A 10569-nucleotide genomic window follows, 5' to 3' on the forward strand; every position below is an offset into this window, starting at 1 on the left:
AGTATTTTAATTCTTAAAGCGATAAAAAACTTTTCGCTTCTGAATAATCTCTAACATGTCCCAATTTGCATTTACCGACAGATTTTGGTATTGTTTTAGGATTTATAAAGCTACTTGCTTTAGAAGGGTAGAGTGACAAAGATAACTATTTATGACACAAAAATAGATGCACATTTTTAAATTAATTCAGTTCTGATATTTGCATTTCCATCCATTTACAATTGCTGTAACAGTAAGACAGTATTAAAAAAAAGGAAGAAAAAAAAATCTAATAGTAGTTGGCTGCATGAATTAACCGAAATGACCTTGTGTATAATGTGCAAAAGCCTAAAATCTAAAAAAGGTATATTCGTGTAAAAAAAAAAAAAACTTGCAGTGTTTAATCACAACATTGATTACAGGAAAAGGAATCCATTACAAGCTGTAGAAAAGGAACATACAACTGATCAGTTAATGATGGTTATTTGTGGTTGGTCGACGAACATTGTAGAAAGTCACACCTGCGATATGAACTGCACCGGCTACATCAAAACTGTTCCATACTCTGCAATTTATTTTGTACCAACATTTTTCTTTCGTTCCTTGGAGGGACAAAAAACATTTTGACGTAAAAAAAATAGTGTAGTTAATTTAGGAGTGTAATTAATTTGTAGTTAACGAAGGAGAAAGAATAATGTAAATGTGGAGACAAGCTTAAATCTGTCAGAAGATAGCGAATCATCAAGCTAATATGAAATTTAATAAAGAATATTATATATATATATAATATAGAATGGAATATAATATAGAATATACTATAGAATATTTTTTTTAGTCTAGCTTTTTATTTTCAAAACCAGCGATTTCAAAGTCAATGCAAAAATGGAAACGCAGTGAATGCAAGTTGAAATTTAATGACTATCATTTATTAAAAAGATACTAAATAATGTCCCGAAATTCAACCAAGATTTAAAATTCGAGCCATATATACACTAAAAAATGTGGCCGAAGTGAAAATAATATGCGCACAACTAATAGTTCGGGGTTATTAAAAGGGATCATTATTTTATTCTTTTTTATAACCCTTGTTGAACAGCCGACCTAATTGTGAGTTTACGACTACCAATGTTCAACTCTGTAGCCTTGTAATTTTGAACCTAATCCCGAAGACAAAAGAACTTTTGGATCAAGCAATGGGACAAAATTGCCTTCATGGAGGACTTTTTGATGGAACTAACCCACGTTTGTGTTACATGGAGAGAAAAATTACGAAAGCCTCCAACTTTTGAAACGACCGCAAGGGGATTCTAACCCATGACCAGTCTACCACAGAGGATATTTTACGTCAGCACTGTGGAATTCGTATCGACCAGCTGTCGCTGGGATTCGAACCCGGTTCACCTCATTGGAAGGCGAACGTTCTATCACGTGAGCCATCACGGCTCAAGAGAGCACTATTAACACTATACGAAAGGACAATGTGTTTAATTGTTGAGTGATTCCCATGACGTATAATTTCCCGTTTTTGTTATCAGAATCTGTCGTCTAGACCATGTGATTAAACATCGTAAAGACTTTTTATTATGGACGTCTAAGACCTATTCCAACAAGTCAACAATGACATACACTTTGTAGAAGGAATTGAAGGCCGTATCGACGAAATTTAGCCACATTAAACGAAATTCAACAATAAATCTAATTGAAATTAAACGAAACTCAACAGTGATTGAAAATTTCGCCAAAAGAGTGCATATAATCCAGACCATTTACACGATATGTTATTTCGCACATAACCATTTACAACTGGATACTTTACATATCAATAAATAAAAATAAATAAAACAGACTTTTTAATTAAACACCTAAGTTTTCTGCCAAAATGAATTATGCCGGAGTTTTGAGGCATCCTGCATATTTTGCATCCTACGATTAGGTTCTGCATCTCTCTTGGAAGTTGGATTTGTGCATTTCTGTGTCATATATTTATATGTCTGAATGTTTTCATTTCTCACATGCTTAAGGCTGTTTCTCGAAGGCTTCGTCGTCATATTAAATAATGCTTTTTTGAGAATAATATGCTATTTTTATTACTGTTGTGTGTTTGTAACAGTTACTCATGACTGTTAGGACAAGTTTATCCTACCTAAAGTTAGCGCTGTCTATTCTTATTCTGAAAATGGCACAAAAACATCAATATGGAGAAAAGCCACAGTTTTGTGGAAATGACAAGCGTTTGTGGTCTAATTTTTTGATATTTAAAATCTTACTCCAATTCTGTACTATCTGGGATCATTAAAATTTTCAAAAACTGAGAATAAGGCAGTGATTTTAAAAATTTTCTTTTTGATGGAAAAATGTCATGGAATTGGAGATTTTTTAAAACGTTTACTATCTTTTTTTTAAGTTTTTCGTCTACTCTAAAGCCCATATAATTCTTCATGGCAAGGTGATATATATAGTTCAAAATCATCGCTTTGCTTCAAGTGTAAACTGTGGTTTTTACACTTAACTGTGGTAAAACACTTAAACTGTGGTTTTGTTTCCTTATATTTTCATTGGCTACAGAGTTTCGAAAAACCCTGTTAAAACTATTTTACGCAGGATGTTTTAACATGGTTTTTTTAAGCTTTTTTAGGCAAAGAAAAGAAAAAGGCCCTAGTTTAAGCTCCTTTCACTTGAAGAAAAAGCTATAATTTTAAATTATATATCCTGCCGTGAAGGCTTTAGACCGGACAAATTACTCAAATATTCTAAAATTTATTAAACTTCTTTTATATTTGCCAATTTGGTGACATTTTCTCCCTCAGGTGGCAATTACCAAAATCAATGATTTATTCTTTTTTTTTTTCAATATTAAAAAATTAGACCTTAAACGCTTTTCATTTTATTAAAACTGTGGCTTTTTTTCATTTTGCGCCATTTTCAAAATAAAACTAAGGGCCCTGGCAAAAGATAGGCTAAACTTGACTTATCAGTCATAAGTTACTGTTGCAAACTCACAGCAGTTATGAAATCATCATATTATTCGCAAAAAGGCATCATTTTATGCCACGACATAGCCATCGAAAAACAGCTTTAAGTACATCTTTCTAAAAAAAAATTTCTTCTTCCATTTTTGACTAATATAATTTATGATGATGAACCAACAGTGTTTAAAGTAACTTCTTAAGTCAGTCTTAAGACAGAAATTGCCATAAATCAAAATAAGTCTGGTTATATGTTCTTTTACAGATAAAATAAATGAAAACTTAAAAGGCACCATTATAAAAATAAAGTACACTTAACGAAGATATAACTTTTTTTTTTACTACTGTTCCCCAGCCACCGTATCACGTGACAAGACACGAGCACTGCTAGATCAATAAAACACAGAATCACATAAAAACGATGTAAGAGAGGTAGACCTGCCTCTTCTTTTGTTCCATTCGAATCTTTCTAGGCGCCTATCTGGATAGCTACTAATTGTTTGAAGATTATGGAGAGATTATTGTGCTCATACGTGTGCCCTTTGAGTTGGGTGGGAGGTCTCAGGTCAAGGAAGTCTAAGTGAGATATTAAATCTTGGATAACATTTCAGCTCAGAAACTTTTTCTTTTCGTATGAAAAAGAATGCAATAGTTCGATTTGTGGAATGATAAGTTCATTTACCTCAAGTCATACGATTTACGAATTAATTCTTATGACCTTATTGAGAAATCTGAAATATCTTTACTTAAATCTCTGTTGTGTCCCAAATGCTTTCGCAATATTCTACTTAAAAAGTTTTTTCTCTCCTTCTCAACAAAGAAGCGAATGAGAAAAAATATCGGCAATATTAGAGAGGGAATAATAATTCAAATTTTTCGCTTCACATTTATTTGCTGTGTATGTGAAAAAACTTGACAAGCTTTTGGAACTAAGGTATAGATTTTTTTTTCGTTGTCCAAAATCTGTAAAGCGTGAAAAGATTTTAAAATACAAATGAGGCTTAAATTTTGAATATTATTTTCAAAATAAATAAATAAATAAAAAATGAATAAATAAAAAATGCTTCCTGAGGAATGGAAAGATTCTTTATAAGATTCTTTCTGCAAATTTATTTGAAAGTTCGTCCCCATTTGTTGATAATGTGATAGGTGGCTAACAATGTGGTTTTAGGAAATCAACAAATAAACAAATATTCAGATTAGAANAGAAGAAGGAAAAAAAACGCTTCCTAAGGAATGGAAAATAGACTATACGTAAGATACATAAGAAAAGAGAGGTGCTTGATTGCTGTAACTGTAAAGGTATAAAAGGTATAAGTTTTCTTTGCTTCTCTTATAAGATTTTTTTCTGCCAATTTATTTGAAAGGTTGTCCCCATTTTTTGATAGTGTGATAGGTGGCTAACAATGTGGCTTTAGGAAATCAACAAATAAACAAATATTCAGCTTAGAAGAAGGAAAAAAAACGCTTCCTAAGGAATAGAAAATAGACTATACGTATGATACATAAGAAAAGAGAGGTGCTTGATTGCTGTAACCCAAGGCTGTAACTATAAAGGAATAAGTCTTCTGTGCTTCTCTTATAGGATTCTTTCTGCCAATTTATTTGAAAGTTCGTCCCCATTTTTTGATAGTGTGATAGGTGGCTAACAATGTGGTTTTAGGAAATCAACAAATAAACAAATATCCAGCTTAGAAGAAGAAAAAAAAATCGCTTCCTAAGGAATGGAAAATAGACTATACGTATGATACATAAGAAAAGAGAGGTGCTTGATTGCTGTAACTATGAAGAAATAAGTCTTCCGTGCTTCTCTTATAAGATTCTTTCTGCCAATTTATTTGAAAGGTTGTCCCCATTTGTTGATAGTGTGATAGGTGGCTAACAATGTGGTTTTAGGAAATCAACAAATAAGCAAATATCCAGCTTAGAAGAAGAAAAAAAAATCGTTTCCTAAGGAATGGAAAATAGACTATACATATGATACATAAGAAAAGAGAGGTGCTTGATTGCTGTAACTATGAAGAAATAAGTCTTCCGTGCTTCTCTTATAAGATTCTTTCTGCCAATTTATTTGAAAGGTTGTCCCCATTTGATGATAGTGTGATAGGTGGCTAACAATGTGGCTTTAGGAAATCAACAAATAAACAAATATTCAGCTTAGAAGAAGAAAAAAAACGCATCCTAAGGAATGAAAAATAGACTATACGCATAATACATAAAAAAAAGAAAGGTGCTTGATTGCTGTAACTATAAAGGAATAAGTCTTCTGTGCTTCTCTTATAAGATTCTTTCTACCAATTTATTTGAAAGGTTGTCCCCATTTGTTGATAGTGTGATAGGTGGCTAACAATGTGGCTTTAGGAAATCAACAAATAAACAAATATTCAGCTTAGAAGGAAAAAAAAACGCATCCTAAGGAATGAAAAGTAGACTATACGTATAATACATAAAAAAAAGAGAGGTGCTTGATTGCTGTAACTATAAAGGAATAAGTCTTCTGTGCTCCTCTTATAAGATTATTTTTGCCAATTTATTTGAACGGTTGTTCCCATTTGTTGATAACGTGATAGGTGGCTATCAATGTGAATAGTTTATATCATTATCTATTAATCAATTTATTATGGCTATCAATGTGTAGCATGAAGCGTTGGCAATTTTCGAGAGACAAGTAAGTTCTTAGAAGTATTTGTGGTAGAACTCAGGTAGACACCTTATGGCGGACGCGAACAAGTATAGAATTATATTAAATTTTTACAGAGCTTGATCTCGTGAAAAACTTGAAAACTCAAAGAATAAAATGGGTTGGAAACCAGGTTAGAATCGAAGGAGATCGAAACTTCTGAAAACTATTTCTAATCAGGCCTATAGACGAAAAGGCAGATCTGGCCTCAGATGGATCGACTGTCACGAAAAAGGCATTCTGAACCAATTAGGATATTAGGAAATTGAACGAATAAATGGACATTGGGACAATGGCAATTAGGAAAACTAAAAATTGCAGAACAGTCGCCCAATGTAGAGACACTCGGAAAAATCTTCTCGAGAAGGCCAGGGCCTACCTAAGACTGAATGAGAAGAATAAATTAATAAATAAACAGACACTTTTAAAATAAAAAGTTGATTAAATTTTTTTAACGATATTTTTTAAGTGGAAAACCCGACAAATGTTTTCAGCTAAGATGCAGATTTTCAAAATAAAATTTTTTATTATTTGAAATGTGAAAAAAAATGGAAGAAGTTTTTAAAAATACAAGAGACTTAAACTTATGGTGTTCGTTTAAAAAAAGTTGTGATTTTTTTTTTTAAAAATTAAAAGGACAATTAAATGTTTTTTTTAAGATTTTATTTAATTAGACAATTTTTAAATGGAAAACCCCGACAAGCCATCATGGCTATAAGATACATATTTCCTTAATAAAAATCTATGACTATTCGAATTACTGAAGAAAGTGTTTTTTAAAAGCACCCATAAATCCTAATTTTTAAAGAGTGTTTTCTGCGATAAATGATTGCATATTTTAAAGTAAAAAAGGCAATTAAATATTTAAAAAAAAAAAAATTGGGAAATTTTGTCAATGAAAATCCGGACAAGCGTAACAGATTTTCATAACAGAAATTTCTGATTATTCAAAATCGGAAAAATGAAAAGTGTTTTTAAAAGTATAAGTGAGATTTACACTTTAAATCATGCTTTTCTTTCATGAATCATGCTTTTAAATCATGCTTTTTCCTTCTTTCTATCTTTCTTTTTTTTTTTTTTAAATGAAATCTAAAATCGTTTAAAAAGGAAAAGACAATTGAGTTTTTCTTAAAAAAAACTTAAGACTTTTAGTAAAGCCAGGGGCAAGTGTTGGAGCTATTATACAGTTTTTAATAATTATTTTATTTATTTATTTATTTTTTATTATTATTATTATTATTTTTTTGAAGATCACGAGGATTGTCTCAAAGTTTTATATTGGGAATCAGTTATTTAACACTAAACATACCATAAATGTTTAGAATACTGGCTATTGCATGTTGTATTGTATTGTAAACTATAGGTATGTTTAAAGTTATACAATTTGCAAAGTCAATTTCCAAAGTCAATCATAATACAAAAAGGATTGTTTTCCTAAGTTAGTTTATTAATGAAAGAAGGGAAATTTTTGTCTGAAAGTTTTTACCAATTCTACTTAAATTATAGTTAAAATAGTTAAATTTATAAATTAAATAATAAAAAATAGTTCGTTAATTTTATAAAGAGTTAATTTTATAAAAAGTCAATTTTATAAAGAATTAATTTTGTAAAGAATTAATTTTGTAAGGAATTAATTTTGTAAAGAATTAATTTTATAGATTAAAAAGGTTAATTTTTATAGTAAAATAGTTAATTTTATAAATTAAACACTTTGTAAGAAATGTATCACTACATAAATAGTACTCAAATTTAGGAGAAAATATTTTTCCTGTGATATTTTATGTTTTAAAAATACAGTTTGGTCTAAGTTAAAAAATATTTTTTTTAATTCTTCTTTATTACATGTTTCTGATTCCGGCTACCGCTTTATCATATTCAGAGGGTTAAAAATGTGTATTTATTACGAAAAAGTAACTTTTTGTGTCGGAGTATGTGTATCAAAATAGCGTCAGCTCAAATCAGCATATTTAAGGTCAATTTCTTAAAGCATTAAAATTTCTCGTAAGTAGGTGAAAATCTGATTTAAAATCTTAAAAGTAATTTTAAGGTTTCGTTTTAATTAGTTTAATGATTTCGTTTTAATGACTGTAAAGTGTTGTAAAATTCCAAAAAATATTAAATTTAAAAATTCAACTTTCGAATTTTTATTGAAGTCGTACACTAAAGCGCAATTGAAAATGTTTAATTTAAAAATGTTGCGTTTGTTTTTATTTTAAAAAACAAAAGCAAAAAAAAAAAATTTTTTTTTAAAATATGAAATTTTTAAATAAAAATATTGCGAATGCAAAAGTAACACGAAAATCATAATTTTTTAAGTATTCTGAACATGAAACATCTGAATATTTTTTTAAAACATCATACGCAACTTGAGAAATTTTTTAAAATCTCTTTTGGTTGCTTAATAAATCTACACTATCCTTTTAAATCAAAAGACAAATACGCACGAAATAAAAAATAACGAATGGCTGCATAAAATTTGTAACCGCCATTCACAGTTTTAAATGCAGATAAAAAAAAAAAAAATTATTTAGACTTATTCCATATTAACAATTGATTGTAACATCGCTAGACTTTGTGAGGCCTTCTGAACAATTCCATTACAAGTTATAGTAGATAACCTATAGAGTATTTATAAGTTATTTATTATAACATATAACTGCGCCTTTTTAACATTCTCTAAATGTGATTTATTTTTTATAGGACTCCAAATTTTAGTATATAATATAATTTTCTAATATTAAAATAAATAGTATTATTTTTTTTTTTGAAATTTTATTCTTAATCCACACAACTCAAATTTTATTCTATTGCTCAATTTTTATATTCATGAACACAACGACCTATAGGAGGCGTTGTTATTTGAGACGAAAGACTGCTAGTAGAACAACACGATCGTCAGTTGCACTGGAGATTTCGTCAGTGTATCATGGTAAAGTTCCTTTTTTATTGTGTCTTATTAAATTTAAAATAGAAAATTGTTTAATATTCGTTCTTATGCAAGCGAAAACAAAATCGATTTTTTTTTCTTAGAGAAGGATCATTCCAAACACATCGAAAAATTTTTTGTAAAGAAACGGGTAAAAATATGTATCTTATCTTCTTATTAGAGTTAAAACCTAATGTCTGTGAAATCGCTCCATTAAATTTAACGATCTAATACGAAAGGTTTATTTAAATTTTACATTCTATTCTTCTTTGAATCATAGTTCTTCAAACATTAAAGTATGCTGCAAAATGTATATACAGACACATACACAGAAAAAAAAAAGTTTTTTGACAAAAATTTTTATCAGAAAATAAAAATTATCAATAAAAATTCATAATTTATAAACTAAAAAAACGTAAATAAAAAATGCTTATGTTAAAAAAAAACGATCCTGAAAATTTCTCAAATAGATAAGGAATTTTTATATTTTTTTTAGTCTTAAAGTTCTCAGACCAGACGTAAAAAGCTATTTTGTATAGAGCTATTATCAAATTAGAAGAAAAATTATTGGCAATTAAATATTTTATTATAAAAATCATAGCATTTACCTGCCTTATAAATCCAGAGAATTCCAAAATGAAATGCTCTTCGTTTGAAAATATTATTTTCAAATACATAGACTATTTTTTCATTATTTTAAGATAATAAACCCCCCGAAATTTTTCATAAATATAAGATCTCGATATGATTTTCAATATGTAATTTAGAAACAGAATAGCTGAATTCCAGTTGAAATAAATTATTCGAAATTAAAAAAATACTTACGAAGAAAATGATAAAAATTTATTAATAATCAACACAAATGATACTATTTCAAGTAATTCGGATGATTTTATATTGTTGTTTACCGAATTACATGGATACAGAAATAAATACTATTCTATAAAAAAGAAGAATATTCTATAACTATTACAGTTCTGCACGTTCTGAAATCACATTTATTCATTGGAATGAAGTAAGCAATGTGAACTTAAGTAATTTCTCTTTAATTTATAATAGATTGAAGAAAGAGAATGTATTTTACCTTAATACACACATCTTTAACAGTTTGCGATCATTAAATCGGAAGTTAACGGTTACAAGTTTGTTGTTAATAAAAAGGAAAAAAATTGTTGAGAAATTGCTCCTCACATGTTGTACTCGTTCCGTTTCCGAATGATTTACCAATGTTCTGGGTCGTTTTTTCAAGTTTTTCTGCTTTCTCCTTAGGGAAATTTTGCTTCTTATTTACTGCTGAATAAAAGTGTCCTACTCTACCAATGATTCTGATTGAACTAAATGAAAATTTAATAATTGAAAGTCTGAAAATATCTTCCCCGCTAGAGGGCGTATTTAAGCATTGCGATCGTGAATTCACAAAATTCGTAAGAATTAACATTTTTGTATACGAGAAGTGAGTTGAATGTCCAGACTACCTCCTTTTTCAACTTACTACTATATTTCATCTAATAAAACAAAGTAAAACAGAAGTTTTCTAAATCTTCACAACTCATATTAAAATAAAAAGATTTATTTTAAACTGTTGGAATTATTCTTTAAGATATCAGCGGCGTTAAGCTCCCAGCGTTCGATGAATATGGAGCTGTGGATTAATGCCCCACGTTCTCCACATTTGCGGGCCCTGACAATTTATTTAAAATTATCATTCCCATAAACATATCTAAGAACCACCCTCAATGGTAATCATTTGAGTCTTCTATGCAGGGCCGGATTTACGTATAAGCTAAATAAGCTGTAGCTTGGGGGCCCCGAGATGACAAGGGCCCCCAGATCCTACTTTCCCTCCTCTTTTTTTAAAGTTTTATTCGGAGCTGGGGCCCTCAGAAGCCCAAAATGCATTTGTTTTTCTTTTTTACATTGTCGGACATAATAAATATAAATAAATGACTGAATAAAACAAAAAATTTCGTTATCATTAGAAGGGAACAGATCATCTTTCAAGCAATTTGAGTATTAAT

This window comes from Parasteatoda tepidariorum, chromosome 5 (genome assembly GCF_043381705.1).
Source record: "Parasteatoda tepidariorum isolate YZ-2023 chromosome 5, CAS_Ptep_4.0, whole genome shotgun sequence".
In the NCBI taxonomy this organism is placed as follows: domain Eukaryota; kingdom Metazoa; phylum Arthropoda; class Arachnida; order Araneae; family Theridiidae; genus Parasteatoda; species Parasteatoda tepidariorum.